Raw genomic sequence first — 25,027 nt, 5'->3', positions numbered from 1 at the left:
TCCTTATAGAGACAATATTCAATGAGGACAAAAATGAGGATTATATTTATTACTTCTTGTGGAAAATCACATTCATTGCATTGCAAAAGTAAATAATAATATAAGCATAACTATTAAACACATACCCAGTGCTCACAACAATATGGTAAAATACTGTGCAAAGGACTACTTCTCTCCATTTAAATCTTCCATGGACCAGGGCAGAGAGCAAACTTTTGCTCCTTTGCACTCTGGTAGAAATATAGAAACACCTGTGCACAGACCTGTACAAGATCAGGTGCACTGGGTCTCATACTGTATATGTCATAAATGAGACCCATTCATAAATGATGCCCACTATTTTTAAATGGGTAAAATAAAATAGTGTGATATTATAACTAATAGGACATTGGGCCTGATTCAGCAAAGATCGCAAGTGTGATTACGCACGCAGACAGCCTTTTTGTTGAGTTCTGCATCACAGTGTGCGTGCACAAACACTCCACTGTGTTCGGAACTGCAATTGCAGTGACTACACAGACCCATCGCAGAGTGATTGACAGGAAGTACCATTTGGGGGTGGTGTTATCGGCGAAACGCACGTGTGCCAGGTCGTTTGAACGCCGTTACAGGGGAGTGCATAAATTAGCCACTGTGAGGCCATGCACGGCCTGAGCTCTCACTGCGTACCGGAAGGTTAGCAACTTCTGAGTAAGGTCTGACCTTGTGCAAGTGTGCGTGAGGCTGCGATGGTACTTGCTGTTACCGATGGATTCACAGTCTTGCTAACTATTACAGATGTGCGTTAGGTAAGATGGGCGTCCATATGTTGTGCTGCAATGGCATAGCATCTCAGTGGATTATCATATCATCACAGTGAGACTGCGTACGTAATCGCAGCCGCAATAGCAGTTGCGATGCGTAGTGAATCAGGCCCATTGAATTGGCATGTCACATGCTTTTGGTCTTTATTTAAATTGGACCTTATTTGATAACATAAAGAAACATACACGTTTTAATGACGTCTAACACTGATGTGTTTATTTGACAGAAACTGATAAGTGCCATTAGGTGAATGGAGGATGGGGTTTGTTTGTTAAGGATATTAAATATTTTTCAAATGCTATGGTTTTCAGCAAAATGCAAAACTGCAGCCGAGAGCTCATTACCTCCTGACGTTTTAGTACTTTCATCTGGGCGGCAGAGAATTCATGTGAATTCATAAAAGATTCAAATAGCATTTCTGGGCATTTAAATAGCCTAATTCTAAAGGAATATCGTTTTTGTTTCCTACTATGAAAGTAAATTTTGTTATTGAATAGAGATGGATTGTAATGACTCTGTTACTGAGACAATGGTCTGAAACAGTGAATCAATGAAACCATGGGCTCAGGGTTTGCATTGCAAAGTGGCCCATGAGTCAAGGGGCCCACACTATCGTGTGAGTCCCCTGCACCCGCAGTGACTTAACCAGTCAGGCATAATATTGATGTTTTTGGAAGAGTTCTATCTCTGTGTTCCAGGAATCCATAAAACACATTATCTGGCTTGGAGAGACTTGCTTACCACAACCCCGCAATTGGGCATTTATTGTTGCAGTCTAACAACAGCTACAGGGTAGGCCACACTTGCCAACTCTCCCTGATTGTCAGGGAGACTCCCCGAAATAGTAGCAATCTCCCTGACTCCCTGAAGAGTCTACCAATCTCCCTGATTGCACCTTACCCCCATTTTGAAGCTGTTATATACAAAAAATACAGAGATATATACATTCAAATGGGATCATTAGTACAATTTCCCTTCATTGCTTATAAGGCACAATGATCCCTATGGCTACATGCATTTTCTGAAAAGTATCAGTGTGTTTTCATCAACAAGTAGATCTGTTTTTGGGGCTCATTTACATTCTGATGTAGATCTATTTTATGGCACACCTCTCAGATGTAGTAGTACAGTCCACTTTACCGCCACGCTCATGGGTGCTGCTTTCACAATCTCCCTGAAATGCTTTTTCAAAAGTAGGCAAGTATGGGGTAGGCATACATGAAATGCTAAACTGAAGGGGCAGTAGGTGGCATTGTTTCATAAATTGTCACTTTAAAGTCTCTCTCTGTTTTGGTAGTGTACTCTCTTGTAGAATCTTGTTTGTTAATCCTCCAGCATTACTGAAACATGCAGGCATAAAGTATTCAGAAAATGCCCCTGCACTGACAGCACTGATTCTTTAAGAACAGTAAAATCAGTCTCAAAGGTAAGACAAATGGCATTCTCACCTTTATATTTCCTGTCTTTTTATGAATAGAACTTCACTGTTTTGCCTGTATGAACTTATTGTACTGTAGCTACTGTAGAAAAACTTGTTGCTATTATTCTGGGTTGTACAACCAGTGCTTTTTGCTGGTGGTACTCACTGCTGCCCAGTACCGGCTCCAATGTTTGGATTAATTTTAAATTTTTAGAAATTAATAAAATTATTGGATACTTATCTAGAGTATGGAAACTAGAAATCTTATATCACCTTAAAACTTAAGATGAGTACCTGTACCTTTTTCCATGTCCACCATGGTCTTGTAAAGATTATATTTTTGTTAAACATATCTAGTCCAGTGGATGATCCTATTAAGCACTTAGCGAGTACAGTAATGCACCAATCATTGTCTTCAGGACTCCCCAATTTCTCAAATACATAAACACGCAAAGACTCGTTATGTATCAGCCTTCAGTAGCCACATACATTTTCCCCACTAGGAGCCAAGGTCAGATTAAGGTCCACAAGGGCTTGAAGCTGAAAATGACCAAGGGAATGAGGGTGGAGAATGGGAAATTTGGGTGTGGTATGATATGTAGAAAGTCATAATGTTGATATTCATCATGTCAACATGAGAATGTCGACATGGGCATAATGTCGACATTGACAATGTTGAAATTCATTATGTAGACAATATTTAAATGTCAACATGTTCAAATGTCGACATATTGCCCCTGGTGTCCCAGTGGTGACTTACCTTGCTTCCAGCAGCTGCAGCAGTTCCAGTGCAGCTTCCAGGTTCCAGGAGTCGTGTGAATGTGACTTCCATATCAGATCTGTGATCCTTCAGCATTTGAATGAGTGTTTCTCCTCTATTCCTAGACCTAATTCCTACCCTTAACACTCATTCTAGTGCCTAACCCTCACTCCCACAGCCTAACCCTAATGTTGACATTCTGCCAATGTAAATGTTGCCTTTGACATTTGAACAATGTCGACATCATAACTGTTTGGCATCGCGGAGTAGACTATATTAATGTGGACATTGTAATTGTTGACCTTTTGACTACAACCCATGATGTGGGTGAAGCAGTCCCTTGCTGGGGATACACAACCATCTGAATCTAGAACAGTTGGAAGGTATGTACTCATTATGGGCCATAAACCTCTTACCCAGATCAATTATGTTATTCATACTTTAATGAATCAGGACATTTGCACTATATTCCATCAGTAAAAGGATAAATTGATCCTTTTAAATTAACAAAGTTACCTAAACCATTAGCCTTAATTTTGGGGAGGAACATCCTCCTCTGAAACATCTAATCTATGCTGTTGGGGTGTCTGGCCCTCCATTTTGTCAGCTAAATATAATCATGGTATCTGGTAGCACAGAGGTGGGAGGAAGGCCTGCACTAGGAACAATTCTGTTTCAGGTAATGAGTAGCAAAGGGTTATTTTTCAAATTTAGCAAAATAAATATGCAATTAGCTTTAATTATTCCATACAACTTAATTAATAAATAACAGAGTATTATAAATGGCAGGAACACATCTGTGTAGTTTCTCAAAGTGATGGATTTAAATGATAGTTAAGGAACAATTCTGATCATATAGGTCAGAAGAAACAAAAATCCTATTTTGTTAAGGTTCCAATTACATTTCCTGAGTAATGTAGCAAATATGATATTGTATATTACTAGTGATATTGGCATGCAGGTACAGTGTCGACACAAGGTCAACATTGGTGATGGCTACATAAAGTATTGACATCATTAATGTGAACACCTGCAAAATGTCAACATTAAAAGAGGAAACATAAATATTGTTACAATGTTGACATTTCCATTAGGATTAGGGGAAGCATAAAGGTTAATGTTACCATTAAGGTTAGGGTTATCGTTAGGGACAAGGTTAAGGATAGAATTACACTAGAAAGACTCTACATTTCAACAATGTCGACATTACATCAATGTCAACATGCTAAATGTTGACATGACTAATGTAGACATTACAACCATGTCAAGATTCTCATGTCAACATAATGAATGTCAATAATATACCACACCTGTAATATTATTATTGGGATTTTTACAGTTTCCCAATATTCTATCTTAATAATTTGTCTCATTCCATCACAGAAACCTCTAACAAGATCTTGAAAAAGCTCCAAGAGAGGAGCAAAATGCGTCGAAGGGGTTAAACACTGTGAACAGTGTTCAGCAACTCAGCAGTTTGCTTTCTGCCACCATTATCCATGAGGCACGGAGAGATGGGAGATCCCATTACTTCAGAGCGCAACAGGCTGGCGGCAAAGGTACTGGTGTAGTGTCGCTCTACACATTGCTTGTCGGCAACGGGGGATTGACCTGGGTCTGCGGCGCAGGACGGGCGCCAGTCCCAACACAGCCGCCACTTTACCATCTCCACCAAGTGGAAACTTATGTCTTCATTATCACTGAGGGCTATGTCCAGCATATTGCCTGTCGGCAACGGGGGATTGACCCGGGACTGCGGTACAGAGCAGACACCAGTCCCAGCTCAGCCGTCACTTTACCTTATATCGCCAGGTGGCATTTCACGCCTTTGTTACTACTGAAGGCTACCCAGCCTTGCAAGTATTTTATTTCCAAGGACATTTTTTCCTAAGCACAGTCCGGTGCACTACAAGTACCAACTGGAAATCCATTTACATCAAGCTTTTGCCGAATACTCCTATAATGTGTATGTGATAAATGGTGAGCCTTTGACCCATTATTTTTCATTAATTGAACTTACAACAAAGTATTATCCCATATTGGGTAAAGATCTACAATCGGATACTTTTAAATGGCCATGTGAGTTGTTGTAACAACTGTATTATTGTGATTTATACTCTTATTTAAGAGTTACATTTTATCTATTTTTATTATTTCATTGTATGTCTAATAAATGTTGTTCATTATTTCTTGATTCAGAGAGGCTAAAGTGTTATTTATTTATATTAATGAAGCACATGTCAGTATCTAGTCACAGCAGCGCAGTCTACTTCTCCCTTTTTTTTACATTCCTGCGTCTAGTGCCTGCTGCCCTGCTCTCTGGTGTGGGGATTTCTCTCAAGTCGCGGCAGCACCTACCATTTATGCTTTTGGACACACTATCCCCCCCACCGCTCCAGCCCTGAAATCCGGGTAATCTCCAGTACATGTAAGCCGGGCAGGGAGCTATCAAGCCGGATCATTACCAGAGGCCTGAGACCTCCATGCTGGTCGGCAACTACTTTCCTCATCTAATTGAGTAATTTCTGTGGCGCCCGATGGGGAGATATACAGCCACATCGAGACACAGCGGTTTGTGTCTTTTTACTAGAAAGCTCCACACTACTCATTATACTAAAATACTCTACGGATACATTTATCAGAGTATAGTGGATACATTGTTGCCAACCCGCTGGTATCATTTATAACCTGTGATAAATGTTTGCATTTTTTGCATTTGACTATGTATAAGTACACAGACTATTCTTTTATCATCCGGGATGCAACACATTTTTGTTTAGAATTTAGTTTTTCTTATCAATTATTTACCTATTCATTCATGTAATTGTCTATACTGTAATTTTTTGTATTTTTATTATTCTTTTATTTATTTCATTACTCATTTATTTATTCCACCTATATCAAATTGTTCTTTTATGTTTTTTATTACTGGTTATTACATTTATTTAAACATATTTTTGTTTACCAGCACGGTATTTCTTTCTTTCTACATTTGTGTGGGGTTGCAATTCCCTTTTTATTAATTACCTCTGTAGGTACACTATTTAATATCAGTGTATTTAATATCAGTGTGTTTTAAGCGCTATGATTTTTTTGTCCTTTTGTCTTTGGGATTCCCACTGTCTAGCTCCGGCAATTTTGTATTTTCAGAGCTTGATTAATTTGGATCCCCATACTATTGCATATTAGTGATATCACCTGTGTTACCTTTATAATGAACGGCCCCAATACTTAATTTCTACAAAGTGTTAATTTTGTACAAATTAAGGGATCAGTGTTAATTTTGGTGATGAAAATTTTGACTAAAAGTAATCATCTACAAAAATTTTTGAGGACTACATTATTACGATAACAATAATATAAACATTTTAAAACTACATTTAAAATCCTTTTCAAAATTTACACTGGTTCTAACAAACTTACGGCATTAATTTTTATAACACATTCTAACTACTGAGTCTAGATTACTAAACACATACTGTAGTTAAAGGTATGCTGACTTCAAGTTCTCAATGGAATGAAAAGTTCTTCAATAAAATCCATTACAGTATCAGTAAACTGTTTGCCAAAATTATGACTAAAACATTGACTAAAAAATAAGACTGAGGTCCACTGATTAAATCTTGACTAAAACGAAGCAAAAAAGAGAGACTAAAATGTGACTTTATGCCAACTACAGGTTGAGTCTCCCATATCCAAAATGCTTGGTACCAGGGGTATTTTGGAGATCGGAATATTCCGTATTTTGGAATAATTGCATACCATATTGAAATGTCTTAGGAATAGGGCCCACATCTAAACACAGAATGCATTTATGATTTATATAAACATACACACAGCCTGAAGGTAATTTTATACAATATTTTCAATAATTTTGTTGCTCAAAATTTGTGTACATACATGAAATTAATTTATGTGTCATATACACCTTATACACACAGCCTATAGGTCATTTTATACTTTACTTTTAGTCATTTTGTGACTTAAACACAGTTTGTGTACATTGGACAATCAAAAATCAAAGTTTTCACTATCTCAGTTATGCTAAAAATATTCCGTATTTCGGAATATTTGGATATGGAAGACTCAACCTGTACTGTACAATTTTTGAAAAGTGACTAAGGACCGTATTCAATTGCCAGCAAAAATTGCCGGACTGTTCCCCTGCTGGACTCTCTGTCTACATCACGTGTGTTTGGTGAAAACACTTTCTGTGCGCGCATCCGCTTTCGCCCTATTCAATTCCAAAGGACGCGAAAACGTATCCCAGTGAATCTCAAACAGGCGAAAAGTACTGTCAGATTTGGGGAAATCAGCCTGACACCCCCCCAAAAGATGCACTGACATGGGGGATTACTATGGATACCACTGAATAGCCCTGCTGAAGGTATTTGGGGTGCTTAAATGCTCTCAATTGCTGCTATTTAGCATCTTTACACAAGTGGTGAAGAATAGCATTTAGCAGGATTTTTTGCAAAAAAAAAGTAGTCTCAGCAAATTTGGGGTACATGAAAATGAGTGCAAGCATGGTTAAAAATTCACAAAAATTAGGTTTTAAAAAATGTTCCTTCAGCAAACACCTGCAATCAAAAAAACACCTGGGGCATACTTGGGGGACCACCTGGAGTCTATTTCGCTAGTTTTTAAGTTTCTCCCCAAATTTGAACTTTTTCGCCCCCAAAATTAAAGTCTTTTTTGAGAGTATCAAAGTTATTTTTTAAACTTTTTTGACACAGTTCAACTTTGGGGGACTGTCCCAAGGCTGCAGGGGTGTACCCGAAACTTTGCACTCCAAACCCCCAATTCTGCACTTTTTTCCGCCTCCATTCAGAGGCAAATTTTTTCCGCTGGTTACAAGGCACAGACTTTTTGCACTGGCGAAAAGTCTTTGCAATTGAATATGGCAGAATGTTCCCGACTGGCGAAATGATGTCATCTGCGAAAATTTTTCGCCAACAACGACTTTTCGCCTACAATTGAATACGGCCCCTAAAACTTAATTTAAAATCCTTGTTAAAATTAACACTTTAAGGGATGATGAATATACCCCAAAAAAGTATATACATTCTGTATCAATGTTGATTAAGTTTAGTTTATTTACCAACATTATATTAAATTAAAATTAAGCTGCTTTTTAATATTTCATAAAAATGAAGAAAATAATACAGCCTTAAATGAAAACTGTTATATTATTTACTGAATGTATTATTTGTTTCTTAAAAACACAAAACTAAATAACGTGGTGGAAACTGTATCAAAAATTCAATAATAAATCAGAGTGGCTGGTAACTGTGTTTCCCTTGCTGTCAGCTAAACTAAATAATAGAGCTCTCCCGACAGGATAAAGAAGAAACATTTTTAATATTTTTGCAAGTGCCTCTCCCTTATTGTAAATGTGTGACTTTGTTAGCAATGATGACAGTCAGTGGGAATTATATCTTATGCTGGGTACAGCAGATACATTGGCCGATCAATTAATCGTCCAATATATCGTGTGTGTCTCGGTCAGTGTGTACCAGCAATATGTCTGTGAACTTCGTTGTTCACAGACGTATTGCGTCAGCTGTGTTGCAAGGCTATTGGCAGATATATCTGCACATATATCTGCTCATCGTGCTGCGTGTATGGAAGGTCAGCTTACTGCCCGTACACTTGCTGCAGAGACCATGGGTAGGGGGGGTGCAACGCGACCCCTGGCCAGTGAGACACACGGCCAGATGACAGATGATGGTTGTTCAGGGTGTATGAACAACCACCTTCTGCAGATATAGCTACAGATCAGTTGATCTGCAGATATGTCTTTTAGGTGTGTACCCAAGTTAATACTGTTCCCTTCTAAAGTGAGTAATCTGAAAATGATCTAGTCGCAGCAAAGTCTAAGGGTCACTGTACAGGCTAATTCTCATGGACCTCTCTTCCACTTTTGAAATTATTGAACACACCATTGGTCTTTGTGAAACAGTTCTCTCTGGTTGCATATCCAACCTATACAACTGCTCCTTCTGTGTCTTTACCTACCCTCAATCATACTAACTCTGCGAGTCTCACAAGATTTTCTTCTTATCTTTCTGCTTTTACTACTGTAGACCTCTTGGAGAACTAACTCACTCATTTGCTCTTAGAGTACCACCCCTAAGCTGGCAACATCCTAACCTTTTCCCTTCTTTATTATCTAATGTGACACATAGATATCTCAATGCAACCAAAATGTGTCAAAAACAAAACATATGATCTTCCCTCCAAGGAGAAGCACCACCTTCCCCCAATCCTCGATCACTGTTACCAATATCACAATGTCCACAGTCTCCCAAGTCTGTTGCTTTGGTGTCACCCTTGACTCTGCTATCTGCTTTATTCCTCACATCCAGTCTGTTTCCAAGTGCTGTTTCCTTCATCCCTGAAATTTTAGAATAATGTATTCTTTTGTTACCCAAGATGTAAACAAAACTCTTTTCTCATCAGCTCCCACCTTGACTGCTGCAAATTTGACTCTGGGGCAAGGCTCTGTTAGCAAGGTCTTTCTTCAGCTCATGATATCAGAATATATTTACTCTATGGCTACAATATATGTATATATACATCATTTTAATTTTAAAATACTGTATGTAGAAAATGACTTTTATGCAATATTGAGTATACCTTATAATACACACGCATTTTACAGTCTGTAAACTGAATAAAAGTACAAATTTAGACCTTGGTAAAACCAGGTTGCACTGCGGATGGAGCACATCTAAAATGTGAACTGAATTTTAGAAATGCATATTCTAGCTCTAAATTACAGTGTAATAATAAAGCTGTCCAGTATTTTTGTCCTACAAGCAAAAGCAGCCAGTATTTACCCTGCAAGCAAACAATATAAATATATAAATAAAATAAATAAATATAAATGCACATCACGTTGCAACATGGTTTGTCCAAGTGCAAAGTTGCTCTTTTGCTGCTTTGCTCCCAAATCTCCACTAGCCCGAAAAGGTGTGCAGTTTTCTTCTGATCAATAAGGAGTTATCTGGTTTAACTTGATAGTAGAGGTGTGCCCGGGGGATGCAGTCAGGAAGCCGACGGTCGACATGCCGACCGCTGGCTTCCCGACTGTGCAATCCCATCAGGGGTCTAATGATAGGCGTCGAAATCCCGACGCCTATCATTATCCCTACACTGGGAGCCAGATGCCTGGCATACCGAACGAAGGTAAGCTGGGCGGCGGGCACGGACAGCCGCGGTGGGGTGGGTTAGGTTAGGGGCTCCCAGGGGGGACTTAGGGTTAGGCTAGGGGAAGGGGGAGTAAGGGTTAGGCACCCCTGAGGGGAAGTTAGGGTTAGGCACCTCCCCCGGGAGACTTAGGTTTAGGCAGCGTGGACGGGGGGGTTAGGTTTAGGCACTTAAGGGGAGGGTTAAGGTTAGGCACTAGGGGGGAGGTTAGGGATATGTACCCCTAAGGGAGGATTAGGGTTAGTTTCCGAAGAGGGTAGTTATACTTACTTTTTTGACCTGTTGGGATCTTCACTGCTGCCGAGCTTCCGGCATCGGGGTTTGAACCGCCGTACCTCATTCATACCGATCCCATGCCCGGACCCCCTGTTTTGGTGTTGGTTCTAATTTATTATCATGTTTTGGTTTTGGCAAAACCACCCACAAGTTTTTGGATTTGATTTAGGTTCAGTATTGGATTCCTTAAAAATCGATAAAAATCGATTAAAAATAGCTAAAAATCAATAAAAAAGCTAAGACCTGTTTACATGCAATCTAAAACCTGAATTTGTTTTTTTAATTCAAGTTCCAAACTGACTGCAGACCCCAGCTGGTTGACCTCGGAACCCCAGAATCCCTAAGTTCTGGTGTGTTTGTATTTCAGGAAAACTGAACCACACATCTCTACTAGATCAGTATGCATACAATTTCCTTTTAAGGCAATACCGAATGACAGAAACAAAATGGTCAACAAAAATTTAAGTCCTTTAACTTTTTCGAAAAAGAGAGAATACACGTAAAATGTATAAACCTGGTCCAAACTGATATAAATTAGATTTTAATGGGAAGCCATATGTAATTGCAAAAATGCTGGGCATAGAAGAAAAATGGTGATATTTGACTTGTTGTACAGAGTATCTCAGACAGCAAAAACTAATAGAACAAAATAATTATTGTACGATGACTTTGTCATACATGATCCTGTAGTTTTAGGACACAGGACCTCATTCAGAGGCGGTCGTAAGCGGCCGCTCGGTCGTACGCATCCGATGTTTCCAAACCACGCATGCGCACGGTTAGTTGTGCGCATGTGCGTACGAGCTCTTACGATCACAAATGCTATCTATCGTACTGCTTATGAGCAGGAAGTGGCTTCCGATAGTTGATTTGTGGGTGGTGATGGGGGTGGTGGTCTGAAAACGCAGGTGTTCCTAACAGTTTTCAGGGCGTTTTAGGGGCATACATAAATTACCTGCTTCGACTGACCTAGAAGGTCGCAAGTAGTAAAACATCACTCTATGAGCAGGATGATCGTCCAGCTTAAGGTAGGGAAGCAGCTCCCGCAAGCCACACAGTACAATCGAGAGAAGCAAATGTAACTGATGTTAGGAGTGATGTTTCTATTTTGAACCACACAATGCAAGCAGCTAATAATTGTTAGTTGTTACTATTAACACTGCTAATTGGCTGGTAAATGATTCAGGTGCGTTTGCATTTGCAAAATGTTTATACAAGTTTAAACTAATTGTGTCTGCCCTAGGGTTTTTAGTTTGGTTAAAAGAACATTTTTTTTTTTGCCGCATCAGGGTTTTCAGATACCATGCTTTTTAATCCATGCATACTTTACAAAAATTACCAATATTTTGCACATGTTAATCAAGTTTTTAATTTAATTCCGCATACAACCCATGCATTTTTAATAAATTGGATGGCTGCATAATTTTTTATAAAATATACATTTGCCATTATTATCCATAAAAATATATTTAAAAAAAAAAAAGAATAGAGACATTGGTGACTACAAATATGGGGACTGGACATCAACAGGTGATGGATGAGATAACCAGGGCTACTTTCGCCATTTAGGACATCTCGGAGGAAGAGGTAAGTTACGAACAGCCGACTGGCATGTAAAATGCCGACTGGCCTGGCCAGAGGTAGATGGAATTGCCTCTGGTCTAGGCATAGGGCTCACCATACTTGGGGGTGTGGCTGTTGGGCTGCCATAGGTGGTGGTCCTGGGAGGAAGGGAGTCTCGCTCCATCATGGCAAGTTGGTTTCCCTGCTCCTGGCCATTGGCCAAACGAACCAGGGCCACAGCACAGGTCTCCAGGGACTCCGCCCCTTAGCAAACTGTCATCAATCCTCACCAGAGTGGTCTCCATCCTCAGGAGAACAGATCTGTTCTCCTGAGTTTGTCCGACCAACTCGGTGAGGAGAGACAATGCTGGGGCGGATGGTGCCCCTGGAGTAGTCTCACAGGGTCCCCAGATGGATAACTTGGATCCTCCCCTGCAGAGTCGCCATCTGTGCTGGAACCAGGCCTCACCTCAGGAGCAGGCACTACCTACTCTGAGTCTGAAAAAAACCACATTATTTATTGTTCATTTTGTTTGTTTTTAGAGTCACTCATGTTTTATCTTTCAACGTTTTTGGGACACTCAATATTTACATTCTTGCACATGTGGAACGTCATCCATGTCAGTGTCCATAGTGGACATGCCAACTATCTCCTCTTCCGCCACACATCCCTCAGCCAATGCCACCAAATGCCTCAAGCTGTGCTCCTCAGGGATGGGACCACCACCTGTCCCAGCAGCATGGTCCATCCTACTCCATAACTTTCTCTTCAAATAATACTTGAAGAGGAAGTTACGGAGCTAATGTGTAAAGATAATTTCTCATGATTAGTGCATGGTTTTTTAAATAATTTTTACTTCACAACACTCACAATATAAAATCCTTACCTTTTTTTGATCACTTTAATGGATCTATCTATTGTCCCAACAGCATTGACAGCCCTGGTTATCTCTTCCCAAATCCTATATTTTGCTCCAGCCCCCATATTTCTAGGTGCATGGACTACATTTTCCATAGTCATTGTCACCAATGTCTCCATCTCGGCACGTGAAAATGGTGGCTTACACACTCTTCAACAGCTTGGCCCAGCCTCCTCCTCCTCTGTAGGGTTTTCTGGATTCACTGCACCTACATAATGTTAGTATTCTTCAATTTTTAGGATGCATGTTTATTTTTTAAAACTGTTAAAGTGACAATTGCAAAACATTGATTAACAAACTTACTTGTGTGTGGTGTGCTCTGGTTAGCATGCTCCTCGGTAGTAATTTTTCCTGAGTTAGTTAAAGCATGAAGAGTATTGTGTTTGTGAGCACTATTAACACATACGAGCGCATCCATGGATTGGTTGTTTTTGCATCCACGTTTCCCTAAGCAGAAAGCATACCTGTACTGCATTAATTAATCACTGCAGGTGTTGTTGGAGATGTGAGCGCATCCATGGATTGGTTGTTTTTGCATCCACGTTTCCCTACACAGAAAGCATACCTGTACTGCATTAATTAACCACTGCGGGGGTTGTTGGAGATGTGAGCGCATCCATGGATTGGTTGTTTTTGCATCCACGTTTCCCTACGCAGAAAGCATACCTGTACTGCATTAATTAATCACTGCGGGGGTTGTTGGAGATGTGAGCGCATCCATGGATTGGTTGTTTTTGCATTCACATTTCCCTACACAGAAAGCATACCTGTACTGCATTAATTAATCACTGCGGGGGTTGTTGGAGATGTGAGCGCATACATGGATTGGTTGTTTTTGCATCCACGTTTCCCTACGCAGAAAGCATACCTGTACTGCATTAATTAATCACTGCGGGGGTTGTTGGAGATGTGAGTGCATCCATGGATTGGTTGTTTTTGCATCCACGTTTCCTTATGCAGAAAGCATACCTGTACTGCATTAATTAACCACTGCGGGGGTTGTTGGAGATGTGAGCGCATCCATGGATTGGTTATTTTTGTATCCATGTTTCCCTACGCTGAAAGCATACCTGTACTGCATTAATTAATCAATGTCTAATTTCTGGCCTTATCTAAGGCCAAGCCAAATGGTCCCTTATATGTGCGTTGTTGGTGGTTCTTTTTTGCTGGTTGTCGTTTGGTGTTATTTTGTGGGTTTGCTGCTTGGGTTGTTTGAAGTGGAGAGGAGTATTGTAGAACACATCATTGGATTCAGTCTCCGGTAAGTATATCTGACTCCTGCAAACATCATTCCATTGTGTGCATGACATGTCTTTTTTTAATTTTTTGATTAAAATAAATTAAAACATTTTTTTTAATTTCTTTAGGAGTTTTCCTGCCCACTCTTTAGTGGTTCCAGGTAAGTGTATGTGACTCCTGGTTTTTTCTTATTGTTTGTTGGTGTTTTTTATATTTTATTTTATTTTTTATTTTTTGGTTTGGTTGAAATTTGATTTGTTTTCACATAAAAACTAGTAATCTAGTTGTGTTTTACTTCTACTTCATTTAAACTAATTTTTAACCACAAATTTTTTATATTTTATTTCTAACACAAAAAACACATGTAGGTGTTCCAGAAGATGGCACTGCCAAACCCTGTAAGAATATGCTACATAATGACTAAGCTAAGTAATTTTAATTTAAATTCGAAGTTTCAATATGAGCACCACTAATTTTCCCAAAATCAACATTTCAGAGCGACGTGGGAAAGCTCACCATAGCCATGTTGACACACCCAAACCTACCTCGGCCTCCTCCTCGGCGTAGGCATAGGAGGCATGCAAGGCCCAAGATATTTAGAACACATGTCACCTTTTTTGGAATGCCTGATGATGTGGTGTTAACCACTTATCACCTCCCTACAACAATTATCCTAGACACTCTTTCAATAATAAAGAATGATCCAGAAAGTCAGATTCACATTCCTACAGCAATCCCACCACTAACACAGTTGTTGGCGGTGTTACATTTCTGTGTCTCAGGGTCCTTCCAGACCACTGTGGGTCTGGTGGGTAGCCTTTCCCAGCCATCCTTCTCCAGGATCCTGAGACGTGTGCTAGATGCTTTTTTTAATCATCTAGCACAATTTATTAGTATGCCTTTGGATATGGAAGCCCTTGTTGTGGTTAAGCAGAAGTTTATGGACATTGCAGGCTTTTCACACGTCATAGGGGTAGTGGATGGCACTCACATAGCACTTCAGCCACCTGCACACAATGAACACATATTTAGGAACTGTAAACATTACCATTCAATGAATGTTATGGTGCTATGTGATGCCTCCCTCCAGATCCTCTCCCTGAATGCGAAGTTTCCTGGCTGCTCACATGATGCATACGTCATACAGCATTCAGGGATTTGGCCCAAATTAGCAAGACTGCAAGCTGGTGACACATGGCTTCTTGGTAAGTCAAAATACAGTATGTTACTAGTGTAAAAGTTTAATCATGTTTTTTTTTGCCTTCAAAAATCTTATGGTGTCTCATTTCCAACAGGCGACAGTGGGTATCCTTGCATGCCCTAGCTGCTGACTCCTTAATTGACACCCACACCAGGGCAACAAACTCAATTTAATGCCGCGTTTACTGCCACCAGGCAGATGGTGGAGTGCTGTATTGGCCTTTTAAAGGGCCGGTTCAGATGTCTCCACCACTCTGGTGGAGCACTCATGTACTTGCCGGCTATGCTTTCTCGAATTGTGGTCCTGTGTGGGATATTTCACAACATCGCAATAAGGAGTCGAGTACCCATGCAGCCATAGGATGCCTTGCCTGATGATGGCCCCCAGGAGGTAGGTGGTGTGAGATTGTCTGGGGGGGCCATATGCAATGATGTTGTGGCTCGTTATTTTCGGTATGTATTGCTAATTTTTTTTTAAAAAAGTCATATTTGTCATTGTTTCTCTCTTTAGTTTTTTTGTAGTTTTAAGCAATCAACATGTTACTAATTTTGTACTTTAATTTTTTTATCCCTATACCCTACCACAATGACAACAACGAATTAACCAAAATAACACATTGTGAATGCCCTTGACTATGCTTGGCTAAATGACAACCCTTTTCCTGGCTTGAACAACCATGTGCTTTGCCATTTTGAACAGGTCTTGATTTTGTTTTATAAAAAGATTTACATTGTGTACACCTTGTGTTTGTTTTTTAATGTTACCTCGTGATCTTGTATTTTATAAAAACACAAAAAGATACTGTTTTACTGTTTTTACTTTTATAAATATTACATTTTATAATGAAAAAATATTAACCTGAACACATTCTGCATGTTCGTGAAACATTTATATGGCATGTTTTTTGTTAATTTTTTTGGACCATATTGTCTTTTCTGTTACAATGTTTTTTTATTTTTTATTTTAATTAATGCCTCAAAATCACACATTAAACAAGTTTTCTAAAAATTAGTAACTGAATGTCCATATCTTTGTGTGCCAAATTTTTGGTGTAAAATGTTAAAAATGTTACTATATATGCTATATTATTGTTTAAGCCTAACAATGTTGGATCAAGTCTTTTTTGGGGGGAAAAAGCATCAACATTTTTTTAAATAAAAATATACATTGCAAATCTTTTGTTTTTAAATTTGTCAAACAAATAAAAAATAATATTAAGAAAACATTAAGGTCAAAACCCAGTTATTGGCCTGGATTACACAGGTTTATACTTTAAAAAAGGAGTACAAAATATGTCATTTTAACAAATTTATTCTTAACTAAAATAAAAAATAAAAAAATCAAACTGCGGCAAGGTCCAAGGCCTCTATGATATCTCTGTTTTGCGCATTGTGTAAGATTTTGGTGAGATTTTGTAGCTCCTCCCGCAAAAAGGCAAAAAGCATTGGAGGATCTGTAGAGTAGAAAAGTGTAACATTTAATAATTGGTCAAAATATGAGGCACAAACATTGCTCAATTTCAGTTTAATTTTTGACTTACAAAGTGTGTGGGAAACAATGAAGTTGATGTATGCCCCATCATTTTTTTTTTTGTAAAAAGAAACATTTGTAGGCCTAGCAAATCCAAAATAAAATGGCAGGTATTTAGTGATAATGTCTAAATGTGTTTTTTTCAACAACCAACAAAAAAAACAAAATAAAATTGTATTTGTTTGGCCTAATTGTCATAAACTTGTACAAAATCCACATAGACAAAACTTTGAAACTTTTTTTGGCCTTAGAATTTTTTTTTAATTTTTTTTATGGACCATAAACATTGAACAGAACAAAGGACAGACTACTATTTAGATGAGTCCACAGGGATTAATGTTGACAAGATTGTGTTATTTTTAAATGTAATTTTAAAAAATATATTTTTTTTATCTTAAAATTTTGAAAAAGGTATAATGGCTAAGTCGCCTTAAAGCCAACAATGTAGACCTTTTTTAACAATAAATGTAACCGAAAATAGACAACCAAATATTTTTTAGGGGAAAATTCACACAACACGCAACAAGGCCTTCATTTTTTTTACATTTTTTGCCAAAAAAAAGTTTTTTTTTAAAAAAACAGTTACAAGTAGGCACAAACATGCTGTAAATATGAAGAAACTTAAAATCCACAATAAAATTTTATAATAAAAAATATCATAAATATTTTGCAGAGAAGATGGCTGCTCCTCCATCAGGGGTGGGTGGGCCATGAACTCTTCTGGGGGAGTGATGTTCCCCGAAGAGCCTGGGTGAGGAGGGGAATTTGGGGATGAGTGGGCAGGGGAGGGAGGGCCACTTTCGGAATTATGGCCCAAGGAGGGAGGGTTACTTGGGGAGTATGAGGGCGGGGAGGGAGCGATGGTTTGGGAAGGGGAGAGGTTAGGAGGGGAATTTTGGACAGGATTGTGTCCACGACGACATCTCCTGCTCCATATATGCTGCTGTCCTAAGAAAAAAAAAATGACAAGGCCAAATTTTAGTTAAGCAATAACCAAAAAAATACAAAAAAGCAAATATAAGTAAAAACAACCAAACAAAAAAGTCAAGGAATGTATTTACCTCAAACTGAACAATAGGTACAACATACACTACAGTTTGCTTTTTAAAAAACTGTAAAAAAAGCTAAACCAAAATATAAAAAAAACAAAAATGCAAATACATACTTACTCCGGCGTATTTGCGCCCGCAGACTTAACAATATCTGTGGCGAACGCCGACGGAGGTCCGACCACCAGCGCTCAAATTGTGCGATAATGTGCCGAAATCCGAGCGCACGCAGCTGGCGCCGGACCACTGTGTAAGCCTGCTTTTTGAGGCTATTCCTGATAGGGGGATCAAGATGGCCCAGGCACCTGTCCATTACTTCCACCAGCACCATCAGCTCCGCACGTGTGAATGCTGCGGCTCTCATGATGGCAATGGCAGGTTTTACAGTAAACAACAATTATAAATGGATAACCAGTAAAATGATTGGCTAAAAAAAACAATATTTTTAAAAAAATGATTTCTATTGGACAAAGCATTATTCATGTGACCAAAAATCAACATTCATAATAGCAACTCGGATTGGCTCAAAATTACACAAACTAACATTCATAATGTTAAGTTTAACAAGTATTTCACAACAACAAAACATTATTAACCAAAAAACCAGGTTTAAAACATTTTATTTCAACAAACGCACTAGCAGAAAGACATCAGCATGACCTGAATGACATTTGAACAATAAAGTTTTAACACCAATTGAAAGGGATTAATAAAAAACAAACAACACCTTCTAACACTAATTACATAATTGACAAGCTGATCGATAGCGCATGGAAACATGACATGTGTGCATCAAGCAGCGGCAACCATCAGAATAAAATTAACATACAGCGACAGACAACGACTGACAACGATCGACTCGATCGCTAGCTGCTATCACTCGTTAGCTAGAGGAGGTGCTTTGTCCATGCATGGGCGTCACTTTGTTTGCTATCGGACGGACGTACGATTGATTTTTTAATAAGATTCTCGATCGTTAGGCGTACGACCAAGCGGCCGCAACGACCACCTCTGAATGAGGTCCTCATTTTGTATATGAATGTGTATGAGTGGTAAATTTTAGGAATTGTATGGTTCCTTTCACAGGGAATAATCAGAGTTACACAGCAGGAAGCATTTTTGTCTTGCAAATCAAGTATACAGAGAAATCAAGTCAAATCAAGAGACATCTAAGAATAGCCAGATCAACTATTATTCAACCTACCCTGCCCCCTAGGGCCAATGTCTTTCTGAAGGACCCTAACTGTTTCTTATGTGCTATTTTTTCTGCAAATAGAGGCTGAAGCGAGCAGAAACTTGTTTGTTCTCTAGTGCCCATGGGGTGTTATCCCATCTCTGGCTATAAGCGATTAAATGGGCGCTGCTGCAGTTTTTGGCAGAATGGCTGGTGGGGACTGTATCCTCTCGAATCCAGGCCCGCCGCCAATGCCCTCGAGTCTGTTTTTTCAGACCCTCTGCCAACGCCACCCGTGCCGCCGCCAGCACGCGCGACCCACCGCCACCGCTGATGTCCCCGCCGCTGCTGATGTCCCCACTGCCGCATCCATGTCCCCGCCACTACCATTGCCCATTATCCAGCACCCGATATCGCCCGCAAATGATGGCCATCTTGCTGCACCCAAGTGAAGCCACTATGACTACACCTGCTGGAGGCTCCTACTGAGGCTGCGCAACAAGATGAAAAGTCCTATCTTTATAATGGCGCATTCTTGAGGTAATAGTTTAAAAACTGTGACTTTCTAATTTACCTGAACCCCAAAAGCACGTACCCTGGCACAATAGCTACCTAATAAAACAAACTTCAAGTCTAAATTCTACCCCTACCCTGAGTTTTGCCTTCCCAAAAATCCCCCATAGACTACAGCAGAAAAGGGTTCCTAATTGAGAATGTTAGAAAAATGTGACAGTTGGACCTTTAGATTACTCCCATGTCTTCATTTTTTTATGTTTTTGCCCCGAAATTTGGCATGCAGCATCCAGTGACAGTTCTACCCGGCCATGCCAAATTTCAGATACGTACCTCCTATAGCTTTTGAGGTGTAGCCCCTTAATCTCCCAGCCTCCACCCCTTCGAAAATTCTCTATGGAGAAATCCGTTTTTTTAGATGCAGCCTTAATATAAGGGCACGACAATACTCCTTGGGGGAGTTGTATCAATCAATCAGCTTCAGTCTGTCATTTATCTTTATCTAGCACAGTATTTAAAATTACAGTTAGAAGTTGATTGGCTGCTTTGGGAAACTACTCCATTATATCTCTGTCCAAGTCTTCATACATCCCACCCCCAGTATGGTAATAAACTATGGAGGGCCTGATTCAGGTTGGTTTGTATGGCTGCGTTCGCATGCACCTGCTCACTGTGAAAATATGCTAATTAATGCAATTGCACGGCAATTGTTGTTGCAGCTCTATACCCAGACGCCCACCTCTGTATAAAGCCGCCCACTTCCCATGACATGCATCCGTAAGTCAGGAAAACATCGATAACATTGAGTAACATCGGACCCATCCGCGCAATTGTGGTTGACCTGACCCTACTTCAGAAACCGCTAAACTCCCTGTCGCCATCTAGACCTCTGCCAGCATGTGCAATCGCAAGGACTTAATTATGCATACCCCTGTAACGGCGTTTAAACTAGGGGTGTGCATTGGCCACTTTTCGTGTTTTGTGTTTTGGTTTTGGATAGGGATGTTTGTTCGTGTTTTGGATCTGGATTGGTTTTGCCAAAACCACCCTTCCGTGTTTTGGGTTCTGGGTTTTGTGTTTTGGATTTGAATTTTTTTTAAAAAAAGCATAAAAACAGCTAAAATCACAGAATGTGTTGATTTTTCTGCTCCTATGCTATTATTAACCTCAAAAAACTTAATTTCCACTCATTTCCAGTCTATTCTGAACACCTCACACCTCACAATAGTGTTTTTATGTCCAAAAGGTTGCACCGAGGTAGATGGATGACTATGCTAAGCGACAAGAGTGGGCGGCACAAACACGTGGCCCATATAGGAGTGAATCTACAGTGGCAGACAGGATGGCAGTTTGAAAAACTAGGCCCCAAACAGTACATAATGCAAAGAAAAAAAAGAGGTGCAAGATGGAATTGTCCTTGGACCCTCCCACCCATCCTTATGTTGTAAAAACAGTACATGCACACTTTAACAAACCAATCATTTCAGCGCCAGGGTCTGCCACACGACTGTGGCTGAAATGATTGGTTCGTTTGGGCCCCCACAAAACAAGCTGGCAAATAATCTGTCCCTGCACATACTGGCTCTACGGAGGCAAGATGTCATCCTCATCCTCCTCATTCACCGATTCCTCACCCTCTTCAGTGTTGTGTACATCCTTACCCTCATAGAGTATTCATTCGTCCCCGCTGGAATCCACTACCACAGGTCCCTCTGTACGTTCTGGAGACTGGTCTCCCTGGAACAGTTGATAATTAATTTTTATGAACATCATCTTCTCCACATTTTGAGGAAGCAACCTCCTACGCCTTTCGCTGACAAGGTTCCCGGCTGCACTAAACACTCTTTCGGAGTACACACTGGAGGGGGGGCAACTCAGGTAAAATAGAGCCAGTTTGTACAGGGGCCTCCAAATTGCCTCTTTTTCCTTCCAGTACAGGTACGGACTGTCTGACATGCCTACTTGGATGCTGTCACCGATGTAATCCTTTAACAGACAGACGCACGCTCGTCACTGCTGCTTTGAGGATGCAGGTGCGGCTACAGCCACACAATTCACAAAGACTGGAAAAAAAAGACGATTTTTTTATTGTTTGTGGAGCGCACTTTGAGGGTTACACCACCCTTTAACAGACAGACGCACGCTTGTCACTGCTGCTTTAAGGATGCAGGTGTGGCTACAGCCCACACAATTCACAAAGACAGAAAGAAAATATTTTTTGATTTTTTGTGGAGCGCACTTTGGGGGTTACACCACCCTTTAACAGACAGATGCACGCTTGTCGCTGCTGCTTTGAGGATGCAGGTGCGGCTACAGCCCACGCAATTCACAAAGACAGAAAAAAAAAGAATTTTTTTCTAGTTTGTGGAGCGCACTTTAAGGGTTACACCACCCTTTAACAGACAGACGCACGCTTGTCGCTGCTGCTTTAAGGATGCAGGTGTGGCTACAGCCCACACAAATCACAAAGACAGAAAAAAAAGATTTTTTGATTTTTTGTGGAGCGCACTTTGGGGGTTACACCACCCTTTAACAGACAGACGCACGCTTGTCACTGCTGCTTTGAGGATGCAGGTGCGGCTGCAGCCCACACAATTCACAAAGACAGAAAAAATAGAATTTTTTTATAGTTTGTGGAGCGCACTTTGAGGGTTACACCACCCTTTAACAGACAGATGCACGCTTGTCGCTGCTGCTTTGAGGATGCAGGTGTGGCTACAGCCCACACATTTCACAAAGACAGAAAAAAATTTTTTTTAATTTTGTTTGGAGTGCACTTTGGGGGCTACAGCATCCTTTAACGGACAAGCCAGCCGGCCCTTTACTTATGACACAGGCGCACGCGGTCGCTGAATGGCAAATGTGGGCAGAAATTTTTCGGGCCACCCAAAGCGTCTCCTGCACGCCCCTGTCGCTTTTCAGAAAGTTCTGCACCACCAAGTTTTTTGTGTGAGCAAAACATGGGACGTGCTGGAATTTGCCCAGATGTAATGCCCGCACAATATTGGTGGCATTGTCAGACATCACAAATCCCCAGGAGAGTCTAAGTGGGGTAAGCCACTGGGTGATGATTTCCCTCAGTTTCTCTAAGAGGTTGTTGGCGGTGTGCCTCTTACTGAATCCAGTGATACACAACGTAGCCTGCCTTGGAACGAGCTGGCGTTTCTGAGATGCTGTTACTGGTGATGCTGCTGTTGTTGCTGCGTAAGGTGATACATTTACCCAGTTGGCTGTCACAGTCATATAGTCCTTAGTCTGCCCTGTTCCACTTGTCCACATTTCCGTGGTTAAGTGGACATTGGGTACAAACGCATTTTTAAGGACAATGAGGACACTTTTTCTGACGTTTCTGTACAGTCTCGGTATCGCCTGCCTAGTGAAGTGGAATCTAGACGGGATTTGGAACCGGGGACAATTAACCTCCATCAATTGTCTAAATCTCACTGCACTAATGGCGGATACCGGATGCACGTCTAACACCAACATAGCAGTCAAGGCCTCAGTTATATGTTTTGCTTCAGGATGACTGCTGTCGTACTTCATCCTCCTCCCTAAGGACTGTTGGAGGGTCAATTGTTTAGTAAAAGTAGTGGTGTTCCTATTTCCTCACTGGGATGATGAACAACTCCCAGCAGCAGCAACAGCACTAGGAGGAAGTGGTTCTTGATCTTTCCCTATTTTATTTTTATCGGAGAAAGTTTGGTCCTCCATTTATGTTATATTGATATATATGTGCGGCTAAGGCGCACACTAACATAGAAAATAATTTTTTATTTTTGTTGGAGACAAGTGCACTTTGTGGGTTACACCACCCTTTAAGAAATGTGCCAGCCGGCCCTTTACTTATGGGACACAGGTGCACGCTTGGCGCTGCTCCTTTGTTGATGCACGTGCAGCCACAGTGCACACAATTCACAAACACAGAAAACATTTTTTTATTTGGTTTGGAGTGCACTTTGGGGGTTACAGCACCCTTTAACGGTCAATCCAGCCAGCCCTTTACTTACGACACAGGCGCACGCTTGGCGCTACTTTGTTGATGCAAGTGTGGCTACTGCACACACAATTCACAAACACAAAAATATATATTTTTTAATTTTTTATGGAGTGCAATTTGGGGGTTACAGCACCCTTTAATGGACAAGCCAGCCGACCTTTACTTATGGGACACAGTTGCACGCTTGGCGCTGCTCCTTTGTTGATGCACGTGCAGCCACAGTGCACACAATTCACAAACACAGAAAATATTTTTTTATTTGCTTTTTAGTGCGCTTTGGGGTTTACAGCAACCTTTAATGGTCAAGCCAGCCGGCCCTTTACTTATGACACAGGCGCACGCTTGGCGCTACTTTGTTGATGCACGTGCATCTACTGCGCACACAATTCACAAACACAGAAAAAATATTTATTTTTTTGCACTTGGGGGAGCACCCCTGATGGACAGAGCACCCCCTAGACAATACTACAGCACCGCTTTAGGACTGGGACACTGCACAGGACTTTGGAGTGGACACAGCCCCTATGGACAACTGACTGCACAACACAGTCCAGCCACCCACTATGGACTTTGGAGGAGTGGACACAGCCCCTATGGACAATAGCAGCACAGCACAACACAGCCAGCCCCTATGGATTTTGGAGGAGTGGACACAGCCCCTATGGACAACAGCAGCAGAGCACAACACAGCCAGCCCCTATGGACTTTGGAGGAGTGGACAACAGCAGCACAGCACAACACAACACTGCACTACACTACACTACACAGCCCAGCCAGCCCTAACTCCCACCCTCCCTCTTCACTGTCCACAGCCAAGTGAAAAAATGGCGCAAACGCGGGTACCTTATATAGAATCCAAAACCCGCGAGACCCGGAAGGCGGGATGATGATGTTTTGCCTCGATTTCAGATCCAAGTCAGGCGGGAAAAGTTGAGCCTGACTCGGATCAGCCTCGGATCGGGGGGGCTCGGGGGGGTTCGGATTTCAGAAATCCAAACCCACTCACCCCTAGTTTAAACGCCCAGGCACGCCAGCGTTTCTCTAACCACCCCCTGTCACCATCCTCAAATGGTCACTTCCTGTCAATCACTGTGTGACGACTCTGTGTGCTCACTGTGATCGATTCCCAATTGCAGTGGCTGGTTCGCGCACTCGCACTGCATTTTATACATCTGCGCAGAATGCAAAAATGCCTGGCTGCAAGCGAATGCAGCCTTGCGAACCAACCTGAATCAGGCACTGAGCACACTAGCAGCTACTGGAGTGTATGGATGGAGCACAGCACAGCCCCTTGATGGACAAAGCACAGCCCCTGGATGGACACAGCACAGCCACTAAGTGGACACAACACAGCCCCTGGATGGACAGC

The sequence above is a fragment of the Taudactylus pleione genome, unplaced genomic scaffold, assembly GCF_031769625.1.
Source record: "Taudactylus pleione unplaced genomic scaffold, aTauple2 ptg000282l, whole genome shotgun sequence".
NCBI classification, from domain to species: Eukaryota; Metazoa; Chordata; class Amphibia; order Anura; family Myobatrachidae; genus Taudactylus; species Taudactylus pleione.
The sequence above is the reverse complement of the archived record's forward strand: the minus strand, read 5'-3'. Positions refer to the sequence as shown.